Here is a 12,768-nt window from a genome sequence, read left to right as displayed (position 1 = left end):
GATGGGTGACATTTTGCAGGTAACATAGTTTTAATTGACATCTTCACCCTCAAGGCTGACTATCATGCCTCCTGCAGGAGCTGGGGTGGGGAGGAGGGGTTGAGATTCTCTCCTCACTGTCTAGCACAGTGATCAGAAAAAGAGGGATTAAATTTGCCCCAGCCATGGGACTTCCCTGGCAGATTAGTGGTTAGGGCTCCATGCTTCCACTGTAGGAGGCACATGCTCAATCCCTGGTTGGGGAACTGGGATCTCGTAGGCTGTGCATAGTCAAAAAATAAAAAATTGCCCAGCCAACAGGAAGTTCTTGCACAACTTTAAGAAAAGCAGCTCAGCTCAGAATGAGTGTCTCTGTCTGACACTAAGAGAGGGAGGATCCAGGAAAAGCTAAGCAGAAGGGAAACTATGGAGGGAAAGTGTTCTGAGGCATCCTCGTATCTGTCATGTTCATCTTCAGATGCAAACGCAGACAATCCACCCAAGTTCAAGGGACTCTCCACTCAATGGAAAGATGTTCAAGGTCACTTCAAAAGGAGCGCATGTGGAATGGAAGGTATTAGTGCAGCCATCTTTGCAAAACACAGCCTGCCACTGAGCAGTTCTATCCAGAAAAGCTCTGGAGTACTGTCACTGGAAAAAACAAAAAACAGAATTGAAGAGCTAAACTTACACTTCTTGTTCAGTCGCCAAGTCAGTTCTGACTCTTTGAGACCCCAGCTCACCAGGCTTCTCTGTCCCTCACCATCTCCTGGAGTTTGCCCAAGTTCATGTCCCATGAATTGGTAATACTATCCAACCATCTCATCCTCTGTCACCCTCTTCTCCTTCGGTCTTCCATCTTTCCCAGCATCAGGGTCTTTTCCAGTTCACACCAGGTGGCCAAAGTATTAAAGCTTCAGCTTCAGCATCAGTCCTTCCAAACAGTATTCAGAGTTGAGTTTCTTTAAGATTGACTGGTTTGATCTCCTTGCTTTCCAAGGGATACTCAAGAGTCTTCTGCAGCAGCACAGTTTGAAAGCATCAGTTCTTCTGTGCTCAGCCTTCTTTATAGTCCAACTCTCACAACTGTACATGACACTTAGGAATTAGTAAATGGTAAGATTCAGAGTTCCTCCCAGGTGTAACAGGACTTTTTTCTGGGACCTCACTCAAGTCTTGATGATAGAGGAAGGAAGCATTGAAGAAACAGGGGTAGATTTTGAAGTATTTTCCCAGGGATGCTTCAATCCCTCCTCTCAGGATGTCAACTCTGTGCAAGGAGCTTCCCTCTTCTTCCCAGTTCCTGGGCAGTCACTTCACCTTGGACAAATGGTCAGCTCGACTGGACTCTAGAGTCACATGACCACTCCTCCACTCGACTGGTCCCGGAATTTCCCTGTCTGTTGGCTCTGCTCAGAGGTCCTCTGCTGCTCAACAGCTTCACCCAGACCTCATGCTTCTCCTGCATCCACTTCTCCTTCATCACCTTCTTCCAAGTCCACATGAACGGTGCATATGGCCACAGCAGCTAACACTGCTCCCACCAGCCCCCCAGGGGCATTCCCCTTGCCTGGTCACTGAGTCATGCAAAACTGGCTTTGGTCTCTATAACTGATGTGAAAGAGAAAGCCCAGGGCCTAGCAATGAACCACGGAGGTCGTATGGGGGAAACACACGCACACCACTCGCCTTCTCTCTTGCCTTCATCTCTGGGGCCTCGCCTCAGATCAGAGCAGCTCTGGATGAGGTGGAGCTCACAGTTCTCCCTTCACACAGTAACCCTTGGTGACTTCACGTAGGTGGTGGTTTTGTAGAGTGGTACACCAGAGCCTTTGAACAAATCCATGCTGCTCAAATCAACAGAGGTTCCCATCCCCGGTGACTCACTTGCCCACCAGTGGACTAATTAACCAGCTACTGAAAACCTCAAAGCACTTCTGTGAGAAGAGTGTTTGTGTTGATCAGCATTGGGGTTGACATCACATAAGAACAAATACTGAGGGCACAGCATGTGCTGGGTATACTTCAAGGCACTGGGGAATCAGTAGTGAATAAAGCAATGTCTTTCCTTCATGGAATCTATATTCTAGATAATACAAGTAAGCACATTCACGTGTGGACAGGCTTTGTTAAAAAATTAAGACAGTAGATGGCAGAGTAGATGACAAGAGAATGGTGTGTTGGGGAGAAGGGGACCTCAGAGAACAAATGGGCTGATGTATGAACAGAAGTCCAAATGCAGTGGGGTAAGCCACGAAGTGGCTGGGTAAGGAACATTCCAGAAAGCAGAAGATACAAAGGCCCTGAAGTGGGATCATGATTGGGGTTTATGAAGAGCAGAGCAGAGGCCAGGGCAACTGGGTCAACAAAAGGGGGAGGCGAAGGAAAAGGGAGGGCCAGGGTGATGGTGCAGGGCCACAGCACTTGGGATTTTGTGGTCTTCAGAACATCCTGTCCCTGGGATTACGAAGCCGGAGGGCCCTCTTCTGTTTGAGGGTCAGAGTCCTCCCAGAATGATTTTGGCATCGTCATCTCTAGTAGGCTCATTGGCAAAGCAGAATCCTCTCCAAATCTGCATTTGTTTTTCCTTGTTCTCCTTGTATTTCCCGTGAGCAAGAGCCTTCGCACCTGTCCTTCTGTGTAAATACAAGAACCACTAAGGAAAGGAGTCATGTGCCACAAAGTCAGAGAGAATGAGTGTGGGGAGCAGAATGGCAAAAGGGAAGGGCCAGAGACACATTCTCACCAGTGGAGATATGAGCACCCAATGCCTCATTTAAAGAGCAACAACCGAAAAAAAAAAAAATTGGGGAGAAGGAAGGAGAGAGGGGCAAGATAAAGGTAAAGAATTAAGAAGTACAAACTACTGTGTATAAAATAAATAAGTTACAAGGATATACCGTACAGCACAGGAAAGTATAGTCATTATTTTAGAATAACTTTAAATGGAGTATAACCTATAAAATATTGAATTGCAGTCTTGTATACTTGAAATATATTATAAATCAACTATACTTCAATTTTAAAAATTCATCAATTAAAACCAACCACTGCAAATGTTAACACCATCTCTGGCAAATCTTTCTTCTGTGTTTATCAAGAAGTAGCACGTGTTCAGTTCTCGGCACTTGGCTACTTACTGGTCTTTGGGGGAAGCACCATCTCCCGTCAGATATGACTCCATGGCCCCCTGCATCTGTTCTGCAGGCAGCTTGAAGGAGGGCCTCTAAAACACATCATATAGCCCTGGATTCAGGGAGTTTTAGTGGGCTGTGCACTGGTCAACGTGGGTCCCATTGGCCAGGAGGCTGAGCACACGGGTAAGGAGTGGAGATACCCTACTGCACCACTAACCCAGGTCTGGTTCTGGGAGCCACACCTCCAGGGCAATACTGGAAAACTCATGTCCACAGGAGAATAACCAGAATGGTGAAAAGTCTAGAAACCTCATCATATCAGACATGATTAAAGAAACTGGTCATGTTTAGCAAGAACAGAAAACTCAAGGCCAATATGTGAAGAGCTCTCACAGAAGCCTGGTTGTGTAAGTGAACACATGGAACATGTCTCTGCGAGGCAGATATTGACTCATATGAATAATAGGATCTTAAACCTGGAAGGAAACTTTGTGGTTACTCAGTTCAAGTTTTTCATTTCTCAGGTGGAAAACCAAGACCCAAAGAGACTGTTACTCTCTAGAGTCACATAACTAGTAGATGGTAGAGTCAGAGTTAGCTTTAGGTTATCTAAATCAGCCAAGCCACTTACCTGCACCATACTCCCAGGGAAGAACTTAATAACAAATGGAGAAATCCAAACATGAAATGATCTGTTCCAATGAACATGCTGAAGCAGAAACCATCTCAGAGTAATATTATAGACCAGAGACTTTTCAGATGAGGTGGGAAGTTGCATTAGATTGGGAATGACAAATACGTGGTACATATATCCAGACTTCTGCCTTCCATGACCATGTCAAATCCAGAGAATTAATTATGACACGCTTTTCCCACTGAGTCTTTATGCAACACTCATGTAACTCTGACCAATCAATTGAAGCTGGAAGCCAAGATGCCATTCCTGCCCTAGACAAACCATAGGATCCTCCCAACAACATTAAGTTCCTCCCAGTCTTAAGAATAAATTCTAAGTTAATGAATGAGTAAACAGTGGGGAAAATGTATGATGAGAGGATTCTACCAAGGTGTCAAAAACAAGTCATGCTTCCCATAAAGAATATTTACTCTAACTTGCCTGCTTCTGCCATTTTGCTAAGTATGTGCTCAGGAAATGCATCAGAACTGAAAAAGAGAGATGGGTCAGAAGTAGTAATGCTATCGGCAGGAAAGCACAAAACAACAGGACATCAGCCAAATAAGTGAATGTAATACATGTAGCATTTAAAAAATCGCATTCTTCAAAATATTTAAGAATAATGGGATGCTATCTTCAGATGCAAGCAGCAGAAACCAACTCTGGTTCTAACTAAGGCAGGAAAAAGAATTTATTAGAAACTTGTGGGTAGCTCAGTGTCATAGTCAGTTTAAGCTGCTATAAAAGAATACGACAGTCTAGGTGGCTTATAAACACCAGAAACTGATTTATGTTTCTGGAGGCGGGGAAGGCCAAGATCAAGATACCAGCAGATTCAGTGTCTGGTGAGACCCAGACTTCCCGGGTCACAGACAGCTGTCTTCTTGCCGTGTCCTCACATGGCAGAAGAAGTGAGGGATCTCTCTGGGGTCTCTTTTTAGGGGCACTAATTCTATTGCTGAATGTCAACCCACTTCAGTATTTTTGCCTGGAAAATTCCATGGACAGAGGAGCCTGGTGGGCTACAGTCCATGATGTCCCAAAGAGCTGAACATGACTGATCATACACGCACAGTTCTATTCCTGAGGGTTCCATCCTCAGCACCTAATCACCTCCCAAAGTTCTCACCTCCAAACACCACCACACTAGGGATTAGGTTTCAGTCTACAAATTTGGGGGAATATAAACGTTCAGTCTATAGCACTCAGAGAACTAAAGAAAATCCTGACCAACCTGGCGTTGGAAAGGATGAAGCCAGGAGGCCCTGGAGAGTGTAGGCCTCAGGACCACCTTCTTAGGAGATACCATGGAATAAATCTGTCCTGTTTTCTGTTCCCGTGTTACTCGCTAAAGATTAAAACTCCCAACAGAAGAGTGAGCTGGCCTTGGTTCTGGGGCAAAGGGCCAGTTCTTCCTATGCTTCCAAGTTCTGATATGAAACCCCAACAGTCCAAGATTTCTAGCCTTCCAGGCCATTTTGAAGGTATAGGTAGGTGTCAAAGGAAGAAGATAGGACATGTTTTATGTAACTATTTGTTAGCTTTATTTATCATTACAAAAATTAACAGTGGGCCTGAATATGGGGACCCCTCTCACTGGACTTTGTTTTCTGTTTATTTATTTACTTATTTATTTGCTGTGCCAGATCTTAGTTGCAGCATGCAGGCTCTAGTTCCCATACCAGTGATTGAATCCAGGACTTCTACATTGGGAGCTCACAGTCTTAGCCACTGGACCACAATCAGTTTTTCCTGTTGTGATTCCCATCCAGCTCCTGAGCTGAGACCCTCCGCCTGCCGCCCCATGATGAACAGCAAGCCCCAGCTCACACTGCAGCATCAAACTGTTCTGGAATCATGTGGAGGAACAACAGCCCCTAATTTCCTGCAGGACTGAGCCATGTGTCTCCAGCTCATCACTCAGCACCTCTCTTGTGGGCAGCTACCACGCCAGAGATGCTGGGAATACAGCTGTGAGTAGGACAGACAGAGAGTTCTGCATCCAGGAAGCTTGCCATCTAATTGAGAGAGAGAGACATGAAACAAACACACACAAATATTTAATTAAAACTGTGCTGAGCTCTAGAGAGGAAAAGAACTGAACATTGTGAGCAAGAATAATGAAGGAGAAGAATAGAGCTGGTAAGGGGCAACCCCCAGGGCCTTGTCTGAGGAGGGACATTCCCTCTGAGACCGGCCTGGACAGTACTTAGTGATGCAAAGTAGGGAGGTCCTCCACGCAGAAGATAAGAGAGCTGGAAACCCTTCTAGAAAGACCTTGGCATATACGAATGTCTGAAGGATGGAGAGTAATGAACAAGGGGGACTCTGGGAGAAGACAGCAGAGATCAGAGCACGCAGGGTCTGGTAGGACATGGTGGTATTTAAAATTTAATTCTTAAAGTAAAAGGAGGCCACTGAAGAGTTTTAAGAAGGGAAATGACATAATCAGACTTACATTAACCAGACTTACATTTTTAAAAATTCCATCTGGGGGCCTTGTGAAGAATGGATTGCAGGGACGGCGGGGGAGTGGTTTGGGGGGAGGAGGGTGAGAAGATGAAGTTAGTGCAGGGATCCTGGCAAGATGCGATGACAGCTTGGAATTGAGGTGAACAAGCGCAGGGGGTTGGGTGGAGAAGTGGATGGACTAGAGAAATATCTAGGAGCTAGAGCAGACAAAGTGTGTGAAAAGTGTTAATAGTTCAGTCGTGTCCGACTCTGTGCGACCCCATGGACTGTAGCTCACCAGGCTCCTCTGTGCATGGGATCTCCCAGGCAAGAATACTGGAGTGGGTAGCCATTCCCTTCTCCAGGGGATCTTCCCAACCCAGGGATTGAACCTGGGTTGCCCACAATACAGGCAGATTCTTTTCTGTCTGAGCCACCACAAGATTTTGGGATATGTGAGGGGTACCTGGGCGGGATATCTGACCTGAGGAACAAGGCAGGCAGAGGTGCCACTTACCCAAACCGGAAATACAGAAAGAAGGGCAAGTTTAGGGGGAAGTTAACTGTCCCTTGGGCTTCCCTGGTGGTTCAAAGGTTAAAGCATCTGCCTGCAATGCAAGAGACCGGGGTTCGATCCCTGGGTCGGGAAGATCCCCTGGAGAAGGAAATGGCAACCCACTCCAGTATTCTTGCCTGGAGAATCCCATGGACGGAGGAGCCTGGTAGGCTACAGTCCACGGGGTCGCAAAGAGTCAGACACGACTGAGCGACTTCACTTTCACTTTCTTCACTTAATTGTCCTTTAATTATCAGGGAATAGGACTTTAAAAGGAACAAGACATTTGGAGGCTGAGCAATGTATTGTGTGAAATCATGTGAAAATAAAATGCTCAAATGTAGGTAATTTCAAACAATGCAACCTTATAATTTAAATGTAAATTGATTTAAGGAAGAGAAGCCATTGATCCCTCTTCCCTGGCTCCACTCCCTCTCAGGACAGCCGTTTCATGCCTGTAACTAGTAAATTCCTCCATTCAGATCCAGAATTACATTCTAGACCCCAACACAAAGCTGAGGTTGCAGGGACAGGAAGACATCTCAGCAGACAGGGCCTCCCACAGGGCGCTCGGCACAGACTGCCCCGGCTGATCCTGTCCTGGTTTGTTTCTCCGCCCCCTGGCCTGAGTCCTGCCTACTCACTCCAGAAAGCCCTGAAACATTTGAGACTCGAGGTTGATAATGATGAGGGTGAGCTGGAGATGCCTCACTGGCCGTGAGGGGCCACCCTGGACCCCAACACTCTCCGAATGCAGCCCACCCTACAGCATTCAGAGTCCCACCTAGATTGTCCCGGGGGAGCCCCGATGAGGTCTCAGGAGAGCCTTTCCAAGCAGAGCCAGTGTCCTGGTCAGAGAAGAGCAGCTCATCACTCACTCCACAGGAGTCATTGCCAGACACCATGATTGTCCTGCAGAGATCAGTCTCACCAACCAGCTCAGGGCATCCTTTCTCATGGGGGCGGTGGAGGGCGGGGCACAGGAAAGGGGACTTGGAGAGGAGCCCCCTCAGATCAGGCTGGCTGGGGAAAGGAGAGCTTCCCAGGACGGAGACCAGTGCCTGCCAGCAGGGGGCTCTCAGCCCCAGAGTTGGAGCAGGGTCAACGCAGAGACCATTTTGGGTACCTAGTGCTCTGAACCCGGAATGATCCTTATCTTTCCGAAGGGCCAGTGGGTACCTAGGCAAAAGGAGGCCAAGAGTTGGGGGCAGCGTGAGTCAGGGCCTTGGGGTCGGGATGCTCTTAGGCTGGGAGAGGAGGGTACTAGTGATCTGCTGTGCGCCATCCCTTGAAGCTGTGGCCATCTGGCCATCATCACTGGCCGCAGTAAAAATCCTTCCCCCGACACACAGTCTCCTCTGAGACTGTCTGAGCACCCAGTTTGAGGGACACACAAACATCTCATCACCAAATTGCCTCTCTTTCTCGGGGGACCGACATGGCTTTAATGCTGCCATCACAGCACATCCTCGTTCCTGGAGAACTGGGTCAGCCAAGTCCTTTATGCTAAAGCTAAGAAGAAGTCGGGGAAGTCTGGGAAGATGGAGAGGAAGCTGGAGTGTTGGACAGATGAGGCTTCACGGTCATTTTCAGCAGAAGACATAAGGCCCTCAGTCTGGAGTGCGGAGAAGGACACACCCCTTACTGGGGAGCATAGCCGCTGACACACAGCCCACCGCCCCTGCCCCCAGCCCCACCCTGGGAGTCCTTAAGATGGAGATGACTCAGCAATTGGCAGCCCCAGCCCACACTCTCCATTCCAGACAGGCCCAGGCTTTACCTGTCCCTGAATCCGACAAGCTCGTGCACTCTGATCATTTTTGCAGGTTCTTCCTCTACCTCCCAGACTAGAACATATCCCTTTATCCACCTTGTTCTCCAATCGAAGTTTTGAAGTCCAGCCCTAGGCACTCCTTCTCTAAGAAACCTTCCTTCAAGGGATCTCAGAGCATCACCTCTCCCAGCTTCGCATGAAAGTGAATCAATAGTCATGTGCATCACTCTTCAATTTTTCCAAATGGATTCATGATCTCCCTAGGGAGGCTGGGAGATCCTGGAAGGGTTTAATGCCCTGGTCCTACCACCGACACACAGTAAGCTGTAATGCATTAAGTGGTTAATGCAGAAGCTGGGGACATACAGGCGGACAAGTGACCACGCTTCAGACATGCCCTCAGCAAGGAAGCCAAAAGTGTCCAGTTGGAAGATTCTATGTCACCCTGGCTTCCCCATTGAGAATAAGTGCAGGTGACAAAGTGGGGAAGTGGGGGGATGCGTGGAGTCACTATCGCTGTAACCCAGGCAAGAGATGATGGTGGCTGGGAGCCGGCAGATAACAGTGGTGGACAAGAGGCTGGTCAGTGTCGGATCCACTCTGAAGGGAGACAGTTCCTAACAGATCGGATGTGTTGGGGAGACAGGTGAGGGTAAGAAAGGTTTTAAGGAAAGACATAGTGGCTATCAACTGCAGTGGGCAAGATGCTGGGGGAAGTGGATCAGGGGCAGGGTTTGGGGCATGCTGAGTTTGAGATGTCTGTTACATATCTAAGTAGGTAGGGGAGTGTGCAATGTGGGAGAGAGGCCTGGCCTGGGTGGATAAATTTGGGGTTTGTAGGCATATCGATTTTATTTATATATTTGGGGTATACTATTTTTTATTTACATTATTTTTCAAACAATGACCTTAAGTATATACTGGCCATACATTCAGATTTGATATAAAGATAAATGGACAGGCAGTTCTCAAGGTACAATGTATTCAACAATTAGAGACAATCTAGGGGATGGTATAACTATATATAACTCTACACACTCAGGAACACAAGTATACGGCCAAGCTATGCAATTGAAGGAAAGACCATAGCCATTCAGGACTGAAAAGAGGTCATTGGGCATATCCATTTTAGATGGATGGATAGATAGAAAGGAAGGGGCCAACTGGGAGATGATTCCCACCCTCCTTCCTCACTTTCTCTAACTGAGTGGTACATTCCTAGAAAGGCTAACGGGTATTGAAAGGAAGGAATCTTATTTCCCCACAGGAACAATATTATCATTGCAGATCAGGCTCATGCCCAAGAATCTGTTGCTCAATTTTTTAATTGCAGGAATCTATTTCCACAAGTCCTTAATAAACTGAACGGGAAGCCTGCACACTGTACAGGAAAGAGCTTCCTAAAGCCTGTCAGTCCAAGGAACAGGGGCACCTTGATCTGTTCGGTAGAGCCATGCCTGATGTCCACTTGCCCTGGTCCAGGGAGGCCTGCAGCGTCACTGGGAGATTTCCCAGGTCCTGCCTGACTCTGCTTATTGGCTTCCAGGCCCTTTTAGGGAGGACAGTTTTCACATGCACTTTGGAGAAGGATCTCGGGGGATATTTGTGGGTTTCTCCATCACGTGCCCCTGAAGTCATCGGGGGCATTGGCTATTGTCACCCCAAGTTGGGGGAAGAGCTGATTGTCTGAGTGTCATTCATCACACTAAGTTCAAGGCAGGTCAGCTCATGGAGAGATTCTGAACTCTTGAAAGGAGTAGATGTTGAGAAAAGAGGTGACACAGACCTGCCCTCAGTGGAAGCCTAGTCTGACGGATGTGAGAGGATGACAGGACATTCCCAGGACAGGCCAGAGATGGCAAAGTCAGCACCACTTCCCTTTATCTGGGAGAATGCAGTCATAGAACAGGACACAGTTAGGCCGCCTTTCTGAAGAACTGATGCAGGATGAGAAAGAGGATGTGAGAAGAGGAGAGGGTTACAGGCAAGGAAAACAGCCTCTACCAAGGGACCGAGTCCAGGTGGGGGTTGGGACCTAGCCGGGGTTGGGAGCTGAATCCAAGCATTGCAAGGGGAGCCACTTGTAAGTTCAGGCAAGTCCCAGCAGGGAGGGCAGGCACCCCATGGCTGCAAGAGGCATCCAGGCAGAAGGTGGGCAGCGGGGAGGGGTGCCCTGACCAGGAGGTGTCTGTGGGGGCTGACAGGCAGCAGGTGGGGCCTGGAGCGCACTGAAGGGGCTCAGTTTCAAGATGGAGCTGCTTCTCCCGAAAATGTTGAAGAAAATCTCCATGCCCTCTGCTGGGAGGGTCCCTCCTCAGCTCTGGGAGAGCTGTGTGAATACTCTGCTGGAGGGGCCATCAGATCAGTCCTTCACAGCAAGCCACAGTCTGCACTGGGCCCAGGGAGGCAGTCGACGTGGCCCGATTCCCAGCAGCCGCGAGCAGGCAGACGTGAAAGGTCATAGGAGGCACACCCTGGTCCCGGGAGGTGGCCCTGATGATCCTGGAAGCTCACCCTCAGGCCTGGCTCGGGCCCTGCTGAGCTTGTGTTTCAGGTGCTTCCTGTTATTATTAGTATCACTATTACTCAGGAGGATTGCCGTAAATATTAAATATGTGCACATGCATTCCAGGATTCAGAGGCAGGGCCTGGCTCTCCTGCTTTACTACTTGCCGGTCCCTGGGCTGCTCACCTAATCCCCTAGATGGTGAGCACCTCCAGACTCAATCCCAAGGCTTCATTCTCCTCCCTTATTCCCCGTCCAGGTGGACCTCCCACTACCTCAGCCTCCAACCTCGACCTCTGTGTGGTTAAATCGCTGCCTCCAGGTCTGCCCTCCTCTGAAATTACATATTGAGGACTAGGGGCTTGGGATCAACCATTTGCAGAGCCCCTACTATGTTGTGTCCAACTCTTTGCGACCCCATGGACTATACAGTCCATGGAATTCTCCAGGCCAGAAGACTGGAGTGGGTAGCCTTTCCCTTCTCCAGGGGATCTTCCCAACCCAGGGATTGAACCAATGTCTCCCGCATTGTGGGAGACTATCAGCTGAGCCACAAGGGAAGCCCAAGAATACTGGAGTAGGTAGCCTATCCCTTCTCCAGTGGATCTTCCTGACCCAGGAATCGAACCAGGATCTCCTGCACCGCAGGCAGATTTTTTACCAACTGAGCTATGAGGGAAGCCCCTACTATGTACCAGGCTCTGTTAAAACCATGTCACACAAAATAGCCTCTTACTACTCCATTTTACAGATGAAGAAACTGAGGCTTTAGGAACTTATTAATAATGAGGAACCCAGGGCTGTCTGACTCTAAAACTAGGGCTTTTTCTTATGTTGTTGTTTAGCTGCTTAGTTGTGTCCAACTCTTTGCGACCCCATAGACCACAGCACGTCAGGTTTCACCAACTTCCGGAGTTTGCTCAAACTCATATCCATTGAGTCAGTGATGCCATTCAACCATCTTATCCTCTGTTGTCCTCTTCTCCTCCTGCCCTTGATCTTTCCCAACATCAGGGTGTTTTCCAATGAGTCAGCTCTTCACATCAGGTGGCCAAGGTATTGGAGTTTCAACTTCAGCATCAGTCCATCCAATGAATATTTAGGGTAGATTTCCTTCAAACAAGGATTGACTTGTTTGAACTCCCTGCTGTCCAAGGGACTCTCAAGAGTCTTCTCCAGTACCACATATGTGGGCATGACTAAATCATTAATATTTACTACAAGTTTTCTTCCTCCTTCCTTTCTTTCTTTTCTCCCCAAGCTAGCCAATATGGGTCCACCATCACCTCACACTCAGTTGCTATAAAAATAAATTCAACAGTTTCACCTTCATCCCCTTCTGCTAAGTGTCCTGCCTTTGTCAAGGGCTTTGGTCTCCTCCCTAACAGTGTTCCATCCTGCTGTCCTTCTAAAATACACCTGGAATAAAATAAGTAAAATAAATCCAGGAAGGCTGCTGAGGGCAATGGCCACAGGTGGCAGATGGCTGGCAGAAGGCTGTATTGTCGGCTCCCTGCTGGCAGGCACAGTGATCCGGCCCATGTTCTTCTAGATCCTCCAAAACCACCACCATCTCCTCGCCTGCACCGTTCCACGTCTCTCAAAGCTCTTTCCCTTACAGTGTGTTCTTCTAATATAACTACAGGAAACTGAATGGAATCCATTTTGTCTCCACACAGCAGGAATAAA

This window comes from Cervus elaphus, chromosome 20, assembly GCF_910594005.1.
Source record: "Cervus elaphus chromosome 20, mCerEla1.1, whole genome shotgun sequence".
NCBI lineage: Eukaryota > Metazoa > Chordata > Mammalia > Artiodactyla > Cervidae > Cervus > Cervus elaphus.
Note: the sequence above shows the minus strand (reverse complement) of the source record.